A 17,258-nucleotide genomic window follows, 5' to 3' on the forward strand; every position below is an offset into this window, starting at 1 on the left:
GTACAGAGAGAGAGAGAGGAACCTGACTGGTACAGAGAAGAGAGAGAGGAACCTGACGGTACAGAGAAGAGAGAGAGGAACCTGACCGGTACAGAGAAGAGAGAGGGAACCTGACCGAGAGAGAGAGAGGAACCTGACCGGTACAGAGAAGAGAGAGAGAGAGAGGACCTGACCGGTACAGAGAAGAGAGAGAGAGAGAGAGAGGAACCTGACTGGTACAGAGAAGAGAGAGAGAGAGGAACCTGACTGGTACAGAGAAGAGAGAGAGAGGAACCTGACTGGTACAGAGAGAGAGAGAGAGAGGAACCTGACCGGTACAGAGAAGAGAGAGAGAGAGGAACCTGACTGGTACAGAGAGAGAGAGAGAGAGAGAGAGAGAGAGGAACCTGACTGGTACAGAGAAGAGAGAGAGAGAGAGAGAGAGAGAGAGGACACTGACTGGTACAGAGAAGAGAGAGAGAGAGAGAGAGAGAGAGGAACCTGACTGGTACAGAGAAGAGAGAGAGAGAGAGAGAGAGAGAGAGGAACCTGACTGGTACAGAGAAGAGAGAGAGAGAGAGAGGAACCTGACTGGTACAGAGAAGAGAGAGAGAGAGAGAGGAACCTGACTGGTACAGAGAAGAGAGAGAGAGAGAGAGAGAGGAACCTGACTGGTACAGAGAAGAGAGAGAGAGAGAGAGAGGAACCTGACTGGTACAGAGAAGAGAGAGAGAGAGAGAGAGAGAGAGGAACCTGACTGGTACAGAGAGAGAGAGAGAGAGAGAGAGAGAGGAACCTGACTGGTACAGAGAAGAGAGAGAGAGAGAGAGAGAGGAACCTGACTGGTACAGAGAAGAGAGAGAGAGAGAGAGAGAGAGAGAGGAACCTGACTGGTACAGAGAAGAGAGAGAGAGAGAGGAACCTGACTGGTACAGAGAAGAGAGAGAGAGAGAGAGGAACCTGACTGGTACAGAGAAGAGAGAGAGAGAGAGAGAGAGGAACCTGACTGGTACAGAGAAGAGAGAGAGAGAGAGAGAGAGGAACCTGACTGGTACAGAGAAGAGAGAGAGAGAGAGAGAGAGGAACCTGACTGGTACAGAGAAGAGAGAGAGAGAGAGAGAGAGGAACCTGACTGGTACAGAGAAGAGAGAGAGAGAGAGAGAGAGGAACCTGACTGGTACAGAGAAGAGAGAGAGAGAGAGAGAGAGGAACCTGACTGGTACAGAGAAGAGAGAGAGAGAGAGAGAGAGGAACCTGACTGGTACAGAGAAGAGAGAGAGAGAGAGAGAGAGGAACCTGACTGGTACAGAGAAGAGAGAGAGAGAGAGAGAGAGGAACCTGACTGGTACAGAGAAGAGAGAGAGAGAGAGAGAGAGGAACCTGACTGGTACAGAGAAGAGAGAGAGAGAGAGAGAGAGGAACCTGACTGGTACAGAGAAGAGAGAGAGAGAGAGAGAGAGGAACCTGACTGGTACAGAGAAGAGAGAGAGAGAGAGAGAGAGGAACCTGACTGGTACAGAGAAGAGAGAGAGAGAGAGAGAGAGAGGAACCTGACTGGTACAGAGAAGAGAGAGAGAGAGAGAGAGAGGAACCTGACTGGTACAGAGAAGAGAGAGAGAGAGAGAGAGAGGAACCTGACTGGTACAGAGAAGAGAGAGAGAGAGAGAGAGAGGAACCTGACTGGTACAGAGAAGAGAGAGAGAGAGAGAGAGAGGAACCTGACTGGTACAGAGAAGAGAGAGAGAGAGAGAGAGAGGAACCTGACTGGTACAGAGAAGAGAGAGAGAGAGAGAGAGAGGAACCTGACTGGTACAGAGAAGAGAGAGAGAGAGAGAGAGAGGAACCTGACTGGTACAGAGAAGAGAGAGAGAGAGAGAGAGAGAGAGGAACCTGACTGGTACAGAGAAGAGAGAGAGAGAGAGAGAGAGAGAGAGGAACCTGACTGGTACAGAGAAGAGAGAGAGAGAGAGAGAGAGAGGAACCTGACTGGTACAGAGAAGAGAGAGAGAGAGAGAGAGAGAGGAACCTGACTGGTACAGAGAAGAGAGAGAGAGAGAGAGAGAGAGGAACCTGACTGGTACAGAGAAGAGAGAGAGAGAGAGAGAGAGAGGAACCTGACTGGTACAGAGAAGAGAGAGAGAGAGAGAGAGAGAGGAACCTGACTGGTACAGAGAAGAGAGAGAGAGAGAGAGAGAGAGAGGAACCTGACTGGTACAGAGAAGAGAGAGAGAGAGAGAGAGAGAGAGGAACCTGACTGGTACAGAGAAGAGAGAGAGAGAGAGAGAGAGAGAGGAACCTGACTGGTACAGAGAAGAGAGAGAGGAGAGAGAGAGAGAGAGAGGAACCTGACTGGTACAGAGAAGAGAGAGAGAGAGAGAGAGAGAGAGGAACCTGACTGGTACAGAGAAGAGAGAGAGAGAGAGAGAGAGAGAGAGAGGAACCTGACTGGTACAGAGAAGAGAGAGAGAGAGAGAGAGAGGAACCTGACTGGTACAGAGAAGAGAGAGAGAGAGAGAGAGAGGAACCTGACTGGTACAGAGAAGAGAGAGAGAGAGAGAGAGAGGAACCTGACTGGTACAGAGAAGAGGAGAGAGAGAGAGAGAGGAACCTGACTGGTACAGAGAAGAGAGAGAGAGAGAGAGAGGAACCTGACTGGTACAGAGAAGAGAGAGAGGAGAGAGAGAGGAACCTGACTGGTACAGAGAAGAGAGAGAGAGAGAGAGAGAGAGGGAACCTGACTGGTACAGAGAAGAGAGAGAGAGAGAGAGAGAGAGAGAGAGGAACCTGACTGGTACAGAGAAGAGAGAGAGAGAGAGAGGAACCTGACTGGTACAGAGAAGAGAGAGAGAGAGAGAGGAACCTGACTGGTACAGAGAAGAGAGAGAGAGAGAGAGGAACCTGACTGGTACAGAGAAGAGAGAGAGAGAGAGAGAGAGGAACCTGACTGGTACAGAGAAGAGAGAGAGAGAGAGAGAGAGAGAGGAACCTGACTGGTACAGAGAAGAGAGAGGAGAGAGAGAGAGAGAGGAACCTGACTGGTACAGAGAAGAGAGAGAGAGGAGAGAGAGGAACCTGACTGGTACAGAGAAGAGAGAGAGAGAGAGAGAGAGAGGAACCTGACTGGTACAGAGAAGAGAGAGAGAGAGAGAGGAACCTGACTGGTACAGAGAAGAGAGAGAGAGAGAGAGGAACCTGACTGGTACAGAGAAGAGAGAGAGAGAGACCGGAGAGAGAGAGAGAGAGGAACCTGACTGGTACAGAGAAGAGAGAGGAGAGAGAGAGAGAGAGAGAGAGGAACCTGACTGGTACAGAGAAGAGAGAGAGAGAGAGGAGAGAGAGAGAGAGAGGAACCTGACTGGTACAGAGAAGAGAGAGAGAGAGAGAGAGAGAGAGAGAGAGAGAGGAACCTGACTGGTACAGAGAAGAGAGAGAGAGAGAGAGGAACCTGACTGGTACAGAGAAGAGAGAGAGAGAGAGAGGAACCTGACTGGTACAGAGAAGAGAGAGAGAGAGAGAGGAACCTGACTGGTACAGAGAAGAGAGAGAGAGAGAGAGGAACCTGACTGGTACAGAGAAGAGAGAGAGAGAGAGAGGAACCTGACTGGTACAGAGAAGAGAGAGAGAGAGAGAGGAACCTGACTGGTACAGAGAAGAGAGAGAGAGAGAGAGGAACCTGACTGGTACAGAGAAGAGAGAGAGAGAGAGAGGAACCTGACTGGTACAGAGAAGAGAGAGAGAGAGAGAGAGGAACCTGACTGGTACAGAGAAGAGAGAGAGAGAGAGGAACCTGACTGGTACAGAGAAGAGAGAGAGAGAGGAACCTGACTGGTACAGAGAAGAGAGAGAGAGAGGAACCTGACTGGTACAGAGAAGAGAGAGAGAGAGGAACCTGACTGGTACAGAGAAGAGAGAGAGAGAGGAACCTGACTGGTACAGAGAAGAGAGAGAGAGAGGAACCTGACTGGTACAGAGAAGAGAGAGAGAGAGAGGAACCTGACTGGTACAGAGAAGAGAGGAACCTGACTGGTACAGAGAAGAGAGAGAGAGAGGAACCTGACTGGTACAGAGAAGAGAGAGGAACCTGACTGGTACAGAGAAGAGAGAGAGGAACCTGACCGGTACAGAGAAGAGAGAGGAACCTGACCGGTACAGAGAAGAGAGAGGAACCTGACCGGTACAGAGAAGAGAGAGAGGAACCTGACCGGTACAGAGAAGAGAGAGAGGAACCTGACCGGTACAGAGAAGAGAGAGAGGAACCTGACCGGTACAGAGAAGAGAGAGAGGAACCTGACTGGTACAGAGAAGAGAGAGAGAGAGAGAGAGAGAGAGGAACCTGACTGGTACAGAGAAGAGAGAGAGAGAGAGAGGAACCTGACTGGTACAGAGAAGAGAGAGAGAGAGAGAGGAACCTGACTGGTACAGAGAAGAGAGAGAGAGAGAGAGGAACCTGACTGGTACAGAGAAGAGAGAGAGAGAGAGAGGAACCTGACTGGTACAGAGAAGAGAGAGAGAGAGAGAGGAACCTGACTGGTACAGAGAAGAGAGAGAGAGAGAGAGAGAGGAACCTGACTGGTACAGAGAAGAGAGAGAGAGAGAGAGAGAGGAACCTGACTGGTACAGAGAAGAGAGAGAGAGAGAGAGAGAGAGGAACCTGACTGGTACAGAGAAGAGAGAGAGAGAGAGAGAGAGGAACCTGACTGGTACAGAGAAGAGAGAGAGAGAGAGAGAGAGAGGAACCTGACTGGTACAGAGAAGAGAGAGAGAGAGAGAGAGAGAGAGGAACCTGACTGGTACAGAGAAGAGAGAGAGAGAGAGAGGAACCTGACTGGTACAGAGAAGAGAGAGAGAGAGAGAGGAACCTGACTGGTACAGAGAAGAGAGAGAGAGAGAGAGGAACCTGACTGGTACAGAGAAGAGAGAGAGAGAGAGAGGAACCTGACTGGTACAGAGAAGAGAGAGAGAGAGAGAGGAACCTGACTGGTACAGAGAAGAGAGAGAGAGAGAGAGGAACCTGACTGGTACAGAGAAGAGAGAGAGAGAGAGAGGAACCTGACTGGTACAGAGAAGAGAGAGAGAGAGAGAGGAACCTGACTGGTACAGAGAAGAGAGAGAGAGAGGAACCTGACTGGTACAGAGAAGAGAGAGAGAGAGGAACCTGACTGGTACAGAGAAGAGAGAGAGAGAGGAACCTGACTGGTACAGAGAAGAGAGAGAGAGAGGAACCTGACTGGTACAGAGAAGAGATAGAGAGAGGAACCTGACTGGTACAGAGAAGAGAGAGAGAGGAACCTGACTGGTACAGAGAAGAGAGAGAGAGAGGAACCTGACTGGTACAGAGAAGAGAGAGAGAGAGAGGAACCTGACTGGTACAGAGAAGAGAGGAACCTGACTGGTACAGAGAAGAGAGAGGAACCTGACTGGTACAGAGAAGAGAGAGGAACCTGACTGGTACAGAGAAGAGAGAGGAACCTGACTGGTACAGAGAAGAGAGAGAGGAACCTGACTGGTACAGAGAAGAGAGAGAGAGAGAGAGAGAGGAACCTGACTGGTACAGAGAAGAGAGAGAGAGAGAGAGAGAGGAACCTGACTGGTACAGAGAAGAGAGAGAGAGAGAGAGAGAGAGGAACCTGACTGGTACAGAGAAGAGAGAGAGAGAGAGAGAGAGAGGAACCTGACTGGTACAGAGAAGAGAGAGAGAGAGAGAGAGAGAGGAACCTGACTGGTACAGAGAAGAGAGAGAGAGAGAGAGGAACCTGACTGGTACAGAGAAGAGAGAGAGAGAGAGAGGAACCTGACTGGTACAGAGAAGAGAGAGAGAGAGAGAGAGAGAGAGAGAGGAACCTGACTGGTACAGAGAAGAGAGAGAGAGAGAGAGAGAGAGAGAGAGAGAGAGAGAGGAACCTGACTGGTACAGAGAAGAGAGAGAGAGAGAGAGAGAGAGAGAGAGAGAGAGGAACCTGACTGGTACAGAGAAGAGAGAGAGAGAGAGAGAGAGAGAGAGAGAGAGAGGAACCTGACTGGTACAGAGAAGAGAGAGAGAGAGAGAGAGAGGAACCTGACTGGTACAGAGAAGAGAGAGAGAGAGAGAGAGAGGAACCTGACTGGTACAGAGAAGAGAGAGAGAGAGAGAGAGAGGAACCTGACTGGTACAGAGAAGAGAGAGAGAGAGAGAGAGAGAGGAACCTGACTGGTACAGAGAAGAGAGAGAGAGAGAGAGAGAGAGGAACCTGACTGGTACAGAGAAGAGAGAGAGGAGAGAGAGAGAGGAACCTGACTGGTACAGAGAAGAGAGAGAGAGAGAGAGAGAGAGGAACCTGACTGGTACAGAGAAGAGAGAGAGAGAGAGAGAGAGAGGAACCTGACTGGTACAGAGAAGAGAGAGAGAGAGAGAGGAACCTGACTGGTACAGAGAAGAGAGAGAGAGAGAGAGGAACCTGACTGGTACAGAGAAGAGAGAGAGAGAGAGAGGAACCTGACTGGTACAGAGAAGAGAGAGAGAGAGAGAGGAACCTGACTGGTACAGAGAAGAGAGAGAGAGAGAGAGGAACCTGACTGGTACAGAGAAGAGAGAGAGAGAGAGAGGAACCTGACTGGTACAGAGAAGAGAGAGAGAGAGAGAGGAACCTGACTGGTACAGAGAAGAGAGAGGGAGAGAGAGGACCTGACTGGTACAGAGAAGAGAGAGAGAGAGAGAGGAACCTGACTGGTACAGAGAAGAGAGAGAGAGAGAGAGGAACCTGACTGGTACAGAGAAGAGAGAGAGAGAGGAACCTGACTGGTACAGAGAAGAGAGAGAGAGAGGAACCTGACTGGTACAGAGAAGAGAGAGAGAGAGGAACCTGACTGGTACAGAGAAGAGAGAGAGAGAGGAACCTGACTGGTACAGAGAAGAGAGAGAGAGAGGAACCTGACTGGTACAGAGAAGAGAGAGAGAGAGGAACCTGACTGGTACAGAGAAGAGAGAGAGAGAGAGGAACCTGACTGGTACAGAGAAGAGAGGAACCTGACTGGTACAGAGAAGAGAGAGAGAGAGGAACCTGACTGGTACAGAGAAGAGAGAGGAACCTGACTGGTACAGAGAAGAGAGAGGAACCTGACTGGTACAGAGAAGAGAGAGGAACCTGACTGGTACAGAGAAGAGAGAGAGGAACCTGACTGGTACAGAGAAGAGAGAGAGGAACCTGACTGGTACAGAGAAGAGAGAGAGGAACCTGACCGGTACAGAGAAGAGAGAGGAACCTGACCGGTACAGAGAAGAGAGAGGAACCTGACCGGTACAGAGAAGAGAGAGGAACCTGACCGGTACAGAGAAGAGAGAGAGGAACCTGACCGGTACAGAGAAGAGAGAGAGGAACCTGACCGGTACAGAGAAGAGAGAGAGGAACCTGACCGGTACAGAGAAGAGAGAGAGGAACCTGACCGGTACAGAGAAGAGAGAGAGGAACCTGACCGGTACAGAGAAGAGAGAGAGGAACCTGACCGGTACAGAGAAGAGAGAGAGGAACCTGACCGGTACAGAGAAGAGAGAGAGAGAGAGAGAGAGGAACCTGACTGGTACAGAGAAGAGAGAGAGAGAGAGAGGAACCTGACTGGTAGAGAAGAGAGAGAGAGAGGAACCTGACTGGTACAGAGAAGAGAGAGAGAGGAACCTGACTGGTACAGAGAAGAGAGAGAGAGAGGAACCTGACTGGTACAGAGAAGAGAGAGAGAGAGGAACCTGACTGGTACAGAGAAGAGAGAGAGAGAGGAACCTGACTGGTACAGAGAAGAGAGAGAGAGAGGAACCTGACTGGTACAGAGAAGAGAGAGAGAGAGGAACCTGACTGGTACAGAGAAGAGAGAGAGAGAGGAACCTGACCGGTACAGAGAAGAGAGAGGAACCTGACCGGTACAGAGAAGAGAGAGGAACCTGACCGGTACAGAGAAGAGAGAGGAACCTGACCGGTACAGAGAAGAGAGAGAGGAACCTGACCGGTACAGAGAAGAGAGAGAGGAACCTGACCGGTACAGAGAAGAGAGAGAGGAACCTGACCGGTACAGAGAAGAGAGAGAGAGAGAGAGAGAGGAACCTGACTGGTACAGAGAAGAGAGAGAGAGAGAGAGGAACCTGACTGGTAGAGAAGAGAGAGAGAGAGGAACCTGACTGGTACAGAGAAGAGAGAGAGAGAGGAACCTGACTGGTACAGAGAAGAGAGAGAGAGGAACCTGACTGGTACAGAGAAGAGAGAGAGAGAGGAACCTGACTGGTACAGAGAAGAGAGAGAGAGGAACCTGACTGGTACAGAGAAGAGAGAGAGAGAGGAACCTGACCGGTACAGAGAAGAGAGAGAGAGAGGAACCTGACCGGTACAGTGAAGAGAGAGAGAGAGGAACCTGACCGGTACAGAGAAGAGAGAGAGGAACCTGACCGGTACAGAGAAGAGAGAGAGGTACCTGACCGGTACAGAGAAGAGAGAGAGGAACCTGACCGGTACAGAGAAGAGAGAGAGGAACCTGACCGGTACAGAGAAGAGAGAGAGGAACCTGACCGGTACAGAGAAGAGAGAGAGGAACCTGACCGGTACAGAGAAGAGAGAGAGGAACCTGACCGGTACAGAGAAGAGAGAGAGGAACCTGACCGGTACAGAGAAGAGAGAGGAACCTGACCGGTACAGAGAAGAGAGAGAGAGAGAGAGAGAGGAACCTGACCGGTACAGAGAAGAGAGAGAGAGAGGAACCTGACTGGTACAGAGAAGAGAGAGAGAGAGGAACCTGACCGGTACAGAGAAGAGAGAGAGAGAGGAACCTGACCGGTACAGAGAAGAGAGAGAGAGAGGAACCTGACCGGTACAGAGAAGAGAGAGAGAGGAACCTGACCGGTACAGAGAAGAGAGAGAGAGGAACCTGACCGGTACAGAGAAGAGAGAGAGAGGAACCTGACCGGTACAGAGAAGAGAGAGAGGAACCTGACCGGTACAGAGAAGAGAGAGAGAGAGAGAGAGAGAGAGAGGAACCTGACTGGTACAGAGAAGAGAGAGAGAGAGAGAGAGAGAGAGAGGAACCTGACTGGTACAGAGAGAGAGAGAGAGAGAGAGAGAGAGAGAGGAACCTGACTGGTACAGAGAAGAGAGAGAGAGAGAGAGAGAGAGAGGAACCTGACTGGTACAGAGAAGAGAGAGAGAGAGAGGAACCTGACTGGTACAGAGAAGAGAGAGAGAGAGAGAGAGAGGAACCTGACTGGTACAGAGAAGAGAGAGAGAGAGAGAGAGAGGAACCTGACTGGTACAGAGAAGAGAGAGAGAGAGAGAGAGAGGAACCTGACTGGTACAGAGAAGAGAGAGAGAGAGAGAGAGAGGAACCTGACTGGTACAGAGAAGAGAGAGAGAGAGAGAGAGAGGAACCTGACTGGTACAGAGAAGAGAGAGAGAGAGAGAGAGAGGAACCTGACTGGTACAGAGAAGAGAGAGAGAGAGAGAGAGAGGAACCTGACTGGTACAGAGAAGAGAGAGAGAGAGAGAGAGAGGAACCTGACTGGTACAGAGAAGAGAGAGAGAGAGAGAGAGAGGAACCTGACTGGTACAGAGAAGAGAGAGAGAGAGAGAGAGAGGAACCTGACTGGTACAGAGAAGAGAGAGAGAGAGAGAGAGAGGAACCTGACTGGTACAGAGAAGAGAGAGAGAGAGAGAGAGAGGAACCTGACTGGTACAGAGAAGAGAGAGAGAGAGAGAGAGAGGAACCTGACTGGTACAGAGAAGAGAGAGAGAGAGAGAGAGAGAGGAACCTGACTGGTACAGAGAAGAGAGAGAGAGAGAGAGAGAGGAACCTGACTGGTACAGAGAAGAGAGAGAGAGAGAGAGAGAGAGGAACCTGACTGGTACAGAGAAGAGAGAGAGAGAGAGAGAGAGGAACCTGACTGGTACAGAGAAGAGAGAGAGAGAGAGAGAGAGGAACCTGACTGGTACAGAGAAGAGAGAGAGAGAGAGAGAGAGGAACCTGACTGGTACAGAGAAGAGAGAGAGAGAGAGAGAGACTGGTACAGAGAAGAGAGAGAGAGAGAGAGAGAGAGAGGAACCTGACTGGTACAGAGAAGAGAGAGAGAGAGAGAGAGAGAGAGGAACCTGACTGGTACAGAGAAGAGAGAGAGAGAGAGAGAGAGAGGAACCTGACTGGTACAGAGAAGAGAGAGAGAGAGAGAGAGAGAGGAACCTGACTGGTACAGAGAAGAGAGAGAGAGAGAGAGAGAGAGGAACCTGACTGGTACAGAGAAGAGAGAGAGAGAGAGAGAGAGAGAGGAACCTGACTGGTACAGAGAGAGAGAGAGAGAGAGAGAGAGAGAGGAACCTGACTGGTACAGAGAAGAGAGAGAGAGAGAGAGAGAGAGGAACCTGACTGGTACAGAGAAGAGAGAGAGAGAGAGAGAGAGAGAGAGAGAGGAACCTGACTGGTACAGAGAAGAGAGAGAGAGAGAGAGAGAGAGAGGAACCTGACTGGTACAGAGAAGAGAGAGAGAGAGAGAGAGAGAGAGAGGAACCTGACTGGTACAGAGAAGAGAGAGAGAGAGAGAGAGAGAGAGGAACCTGACTGGTACAGAGAAGAGAGAGAGAGAGAGAGAGAGGAACCTGACTGGTACAGAGAAGAGAGAGAGAGAGAGAGAGAGGAACCTGACTGGTACAGAGAAGAGAGAGAGAGAGAGAGAGAGGAACCTGACTGGTACAGAGAAGAGAGAGAGAGAGAGAGAGGAACCTGACTGGTACAGAGAAGAGAGAGAGGGAGAGAGAGAGGAACCTGACTGGTACAGAGAAGAGAGAGAGAGAGAGAGAGAGAGGGGAACCTGACTGGTACAGAGAAGAGAGAGAGAGAGAGAGAGAGAGAGAGAGGAACCTGACTGGTACAGAGAAGAGAGAGAGAGAGAGAGGAACCTGACTGGTACAGAGAAGAGAGAGAGAGAGAGAGGAACCTGACTGGTACAGAGAAGAGAGAGAGAGAGAGAGGAACCTGACTGGTACAGAGAAGAGAGAGAGAGAGAGAGAGAGGAACCTGACTGGTACAGAGAAGAGAGAGAGAGAGAGAGAGAGAGAGGAACCTGACTGGTACAGAGAAGAGAGAGAGAGAGAGAGAGAGAGAGGAACCTGACTGGTACAGAGAAGAGAGAGAGAGAGAGAGAGAGGAACCTGACTGGTACAGAGAAGAGAGAGAGAGAGAGAGAGAGAGGAACCTGACTGGTACAGAGAAGAGAGAGAGAGAGAGAGGAACCTGACTGGTACAGAGAAGAGAGAGAGAGAGAGAGGAACCTGACTGGTACAGAGAAGAGAGAGAGAGAGAGAGAGAGAGAGAGAGAGAGGAACCTGACTGGTACAGAGAAGAGAGAGAGAGAGAGAGAGAGAGAGAGAGAGAGAGGAACCTGACTGGTACAGAGAAGAGAGAGAGAGAGAGAGAGAGAGAGAGAGAGAGGAACCTGACTGGTACAGAGAAGAGAGAGAGAGAGAGAGAGAGAGAGAGGAACCTGACTGGTACAGAGAAGAGAGAGAGAGAGAGGAACCTGACTGGTACAGAGAAGAGAGAGAGAGAGAGAGGAACCTGACTGGTACAGAGAAGAGAGAGAGAGAGAGAGGAACCTGACTGGTACAGAGAAGAGAGAGAGAGAGAGAGGAACCTGACTGGTACAGAGAAGAGAGAGAGAGAGAGAGGAACCTGACTGGTACAGAGAAGAGAGAGAGAGAGAGAGGAACCTGACTGGTACAGAGAAGAGAGAGAGAGAGAGAGGAACCTGACTGGTACAGAGAAGAGAGAGAGAGAGAGAGGAACCTGACTGGTACAGAGAAGAGAGAGAGAGAGAGAGAGGAACCTGACTGGTACAGAGAAGAGAGAGAGAGAGGAACCTGACTGGTACAGAGAAGAGAGAGAGAGAGGAACCTGACTGGTACAGAGAAGAGAGAGAGAGAGGAACCTGACTGGTACAGAGAAGAGAGAGAGAGAGGAACCTGACTGGTACAGAGAAGAGAGAGAGAGAGGAACCTGACTGGTACAGAGAAGAGAGAGAGAGAGGAACCTGACTGGTACAGAGAAGAGAGAGAGAGAGAGGAACCTGACTGGTACAGAGAAGAGAGGAACCTGACTGGTACAGAGAAGAGAGAGAGAGAGGAACCTGACTGGTACAGAGAAGAGAGAGGAACCTGACTGGTACAGAGAAGAGAGAGAGGAACCTGACCGGTACAGAGAAGAGAGAGGAACCTGACCGGTACAGAGAAGAGAGAGAGGAACCTGACCGGTACAGAGAAGAGAGAGAGGAACCTGACCGGTACAGAGAAGAGAGAGAGGAACCTGACTGGTACAGAGAAGAGAGAGAGAGAGAGAGAGAGAGAGAGGAACCTGACTGGTACAGAGAAGAGAGAGAGAGAGAGAGGAACCTGACCGGTACAGAGAAGAGAGAGAGGAACCTGACCGGTACAGAAAAGAGAGAGAGGAACCTGACCGGTACAGAGAAGAGAGAGAGGAACCTGACTGGTACAGAGAAGAGAGAGAGAGAGAGAGAGAGAGAGAGGAACCTGACTGGTACAGAGAAGAGAGAGAGAGAGAGAGGAACCTGACTGGTACAGAGAAGAGAGAGAGAGAGAGAGGAACCTGACTGGTACAGAGAAGAGAGAGAGAGAGAGAGGAACCTGACTGGTACAGAGAAGAGAGAGAGAGAGAGAGGAACCTGACTGGTACAGAGAAGAGAGAGAGAGAGAGAGGAACCTGACTGGTACAGAGAAGAGAGAGAGAGAGAGAGGAACCTGACTGGTACAGAGAAGAGAGAGAGAGAGAGAGAGAGGAACCTGACTGGTACAGAGAAGAGAGAGAGAGAGAGAGAGAGGAACCTGACTGGTACAGAGAAGAGAGAGAGAGAGAGAGAGAGAGGAACCTGACTGGTACAGAGAAGAGAGAGAGAGAGAGAGAGAGAGGAACCTGACTGGTACAGAGAAGAGAGAGAGAGAGAGAGAGAGAGGAACCTGACTGGTACAGAGAAGAGAGAGAGAGAGAGAGAGAGAGGAACCTGACTGGTACAGAGAAGAGAGAGAGAGAGAGAGAGAGAGAGGAACCTGACTGGTACAGAGAAGAGAGAGAGAGAGAGAGAGAGGAACCTGACTGGTACAGAGAAGAGAGAGAGAGAGAGAGGAACCTGACTGGTACAGAGAAGAGAGAGAGAGAGAGAGGAACCTGACTGGTACAGAGAAGAGAGAGAGAGAGAGAGGAACCTGACTGGTACAGAGAAGAGAGAGAGAGAGAGAGGAACCTGACTGGTACAGAGAAGAGAGAGAGAGAGAGAGGAACCTGACTGGTACAGAGAAGAGAGAGAGAGAGAGAGGAACCTGACTGGTACAGAGAAGAGAGAGAGAGAGAGAGGAACCTGACTGGTACAGAGAAGAGAGAGAGAGAGGAACCTGACTGGTACAGAGAAGAGAGAGAGAGAGGAACCTGACTGGTACAGAGAAGAGAGAGAGAGAGGAACCTGACTGGTACAGAGAAGAGATAGAGAGAGGAACCTGACTGGTACAGAGAAGAGAGAGAGAGGAACCTGACTGGTACAGAGAAGAGAGAGAGAGAGGAACCTGACTGGTACAGAGAAGAGAGAGAGAGAGGAACCTGACTGGTACAGAGAAGAGAGAGAGAGAGAGGAACCTGACTGGTACAGAGAAGAGAGGAACCTGACTGGTACAGAGAAGAGAGAGAGAGAGGAACCTGACTGGTACAGAGAAGAGAGAGGAACCTGACTGGTACAGAGAAGAGAGAGGAACCTGACTGGTACAGAGAAGAGAGAGAGGAACCTGACTGGTACAGAGAAGAGAGAGAGGAACCTGACTGGTACAGAGAAGAGAGAGAGGAACCTGACTGGTACAGAGAAGAGAGAGGAACCTGACCGGTACAGAGAAGAGAGAGGAACCTGACCGGTACAGAGAAGAGAGAGGAACCTGACCGGTACAGAGAAGAGAGAGAGGAACCTGACCGGTACAGAGAAGAGAGAGAGGAACCTGACCGGTACAGAGAAGAGAGAGAGGAACCTGACCGGTACAGAGAAGAGAGAGAGGAACCTGACCGGTACAGAGAAGAGAGAGAGGAACCTGACCGGTACAGAGAAGAGAGAGAGGAACCTGACCGGTACAGAGAAGAGAGAGAGAGAGAGAGAGAGGAACCTGACTGGTACAGAGAAGAGAGAGAGAGAGAGAGGAACCTGACTGGTACAGAGAAGAGAGAGAGAGAGGAACCTGACTGGTACAGAGAAGAGAGAGAGAGAGGAACCTGACTGGTACAGAGAAGAGAGAGAGAGAGGAACCTGACTGGTACAGAGAAGAGAGAGAGAGAGGAACCTGACTGGTACAGAGAAGAGAGAGAGAGGAACCTGACTGGTACAGAGAAGAGAGAGAGGAACCTGACTGGTACAGAGAAGAGAGAGAGAGAGGCACCTGACTGGTACAGAGAAGAGAGAGAGAGAGGAACCTGACCGGTACAGTGAAGAGAGAGAGAGAGGAACCTGACCGGTACAGAGAAGAGAGAGAGGAACCTGACCGGTACAGAGAAGAGAGAGAGGAACCTGACCGGTACAGAGAAGAGAGAGAGGAACCTGACCGGTACAGAGAAGAGAGAGAGGAACCTGACCGGTACAGAGAAGAGAGAGAGGAACCTGACCGGTACAGAGAAGAGAGAGGAACCTGACCGGTACAGAGAAGAGAGAGAGAGAGAGAGAGAGGAACCTGACCGGTACAGAGAAGAGAGAGAGAGAGGAACCTGACTGGTACAGAGAAGAGAGAGAGAGAGGAACCTGACCGGTACAGAGAAGAGAGAGAGAGAGGAACCTGACCGGTACAGAGAAGAGAGAGAGAGGAACCTGACCGGTACAGAGAAGAGAGAGAGAGGAACCTGACCGGTACAGAGAAGAGAGAGAGGAACCTGACCGGTACAGAGAAGAGAGAGAGGAACCTGACCGGTACAGAGAAGAGAGAGAGGAACCTGACCGGTACAGAGAAGAGAGAGGAACCTGACCGGTACAGAGAAGAGAGAGAGAGAGAGAGAGAGGAACCTGACCGGTACAGAGAAGAGAGAGAGAGAGGAACCTGACTGGTACAGAGAAGAGAGAGAGAGAGGAACCTGACTGGTACAGAGAAGAGAGAGAGAGAGAGAGGAACCTGACTGGTACAGAGAAGAGAGAGAGAGAGGAACCTGACTGGTACAGAGAAGAGAGAGAGAGAGGAACCTGACTGGTACAGAAAAGAGAGAGAGAGAGGAACCTGACTGGTACAGAGAAGAGAGAGAGAGAGGAACCTGACTGGTACAGAGAAGAGAGAGAGAGAGGAACCTGACTGGTACAGAGAAGAGAGAGGGAGAGGAACCTGACTGGTACAGAGAAGAGAGAGAGAGAGGAACCTGACTGGTACAGAGAAGAGAGAGAGAGGAACCTGACTGGTACAGAGAAGAGAGAGAGAGGAACCTGACTGGTACAGAGAAGAGAGAGAGAGGAACCTGACTGGTACAGAGAAGAGAGAGAGAGGAACCTGACTGGTACAGAGAAGAGAGAGAGAGGAACCTGACTGGTACAGAGAAGAGAGAGAGAGGAACCTGACTGGTACAGAGAAGAGAGAGCGAGGAACCTGACTGGTAGAGAGAAGAGAGAGCGAGGAACCTGACTGGTACAGAGAAGAGAGAGCGAGGAACCTGACTGGTAGAGAGAAGAGAGAGCGAGGAACCTGACTGGTAGAGAGAAGAGAGAGCGAGGAACCTGACTGGTAGAGAGAAGAGAGTGAGAGGAACCTGACTGGTACAGAGAAGAGAGTGAGAGGAACCTGACTGGTACAGAGAAGAGAGTGAGAGGAACCTGACTGGTACAGAGAAGAGAGAGAGAGGAACCTGACTGGTACAGAGAAGAGAGAGAGAGGAACCTGACTGGTACAGAGAAGAGAGAGAGAGGAACCTGACTGGTACAGAGAAGAGAGAGAGAGGAACCTGACTGGTACAGAGAAGAGAGAGAGAGGAACCTGACTGGTACAGAGAAGAGAGAGAGAGGAACCTGACTGGTACAGAGAAGAGAGAGAGAGGAACCTGACTGGTACAGAGAAGAGAGAGAGAGGAACCTGACCAACCTTTGCAGTTAGAGGAGATTGTTCATTCAATTACAGCAAAGTGTGAAATCCCCTGGCTCAGATGGCTACCCAATCGAATTCTACAAGAAGTTCTCTGCCAAATTGGCCCCCCTCCTGCTAGAACCGTTTGAAAATGCCCTGGACCAGGGTGTTTTACCCCAAACACTGACACAGGCAGCGTTCACACTTCTGTTAAAACCCGGCAAAGATGCATCTGAGTGTGGCTCATACAGACCGATCTCACTTTTAAATGCAGATGTAAAAATACTAGTGAAATTGCTTGCCTCTCGAATAGAATCCACTATAACAGACATCATATCGACGGACCAGACAGGGTTTATTAAGGGCCGTCAGTCCTTTTCTAACATTCGACGTCTGATTAATGTTATACACTCTCCTGCGTCTTCGGACGTTCCTGAAGCGGTTCTCTCTTTAGATGCGGAGAAGTCATTTGACAGGGTAGAATGGGAATATTTATTCTCTGTACTGGGAAAATTTGGCTTTGGTGCAAACTTCATTTCCTGGGTCCGACTGTTGTACTCAGGCATCAGTACTTACAAACAAACTTTGTTCACAGTATTTCCCATTATCAAGGGCCCCACGCCAGGGATGTCCAATGTCACCTCTGTTATTTATCCCTGGCGATAGAACCCCTTTCTATTTAGCTAAAGGCCACACCCTCAATACGTGGTCTCTACAGATGGGGACTGGAACACTACGTTTCCTTGTATGCAGATGACTTGCTTTTCTACATCTCAGGCCCCGAAGCGTGTGTCCCAGAGGTAGTGGGCGTACTGCGTAGGTTTGGTGTGTTTTCGGGCAATAAATTGAATTTCTCAAAAAGTTAATGTTTTCCTATTAATGAATTGGCATTACAAATTCCACGGGAAACTATTCAATTTCGTATGTCCAAGTCCGGCTTGAAATATTTAGGGATCAGTATCACCCGTACCTTGTCCTCCCTCCATGATGAGAACTTCCCCTGATTAACAAACTTAAACTGGACTTTCAGAGATGTAGAATTCTCCATTTTAATTTAGCTGGTAAAGTGAATTGTATCAAGATGAATGTATTGCCCAGATTTCTGTACTTGTTCCAATGTCTCCCTTTTTTTTTACCAAAGCCTTTTTTCACTTCAGTGGATAAGCTTATATATGTGTTTCTATGGAGAGGTGGAATCCAGGAATA

Source organism: Salvelinus fontinalis, unplaced genomic scaffold (assembly GCF_029448725.1).
Source record: "Salvelinus fontinalis isolate EN_2023a unplaced genomic scaffold, ASM2944872v1 scaffold_1101, whole genome shotgun sequence".
Classification (NCBI taxonomy): domain Eukaryota; kingdom Metazoa; phylum Chordata; class Actinopteri; order Salmoniformes; family Salmonidae; genus Salvelinus; species Salvelinus fontinalis.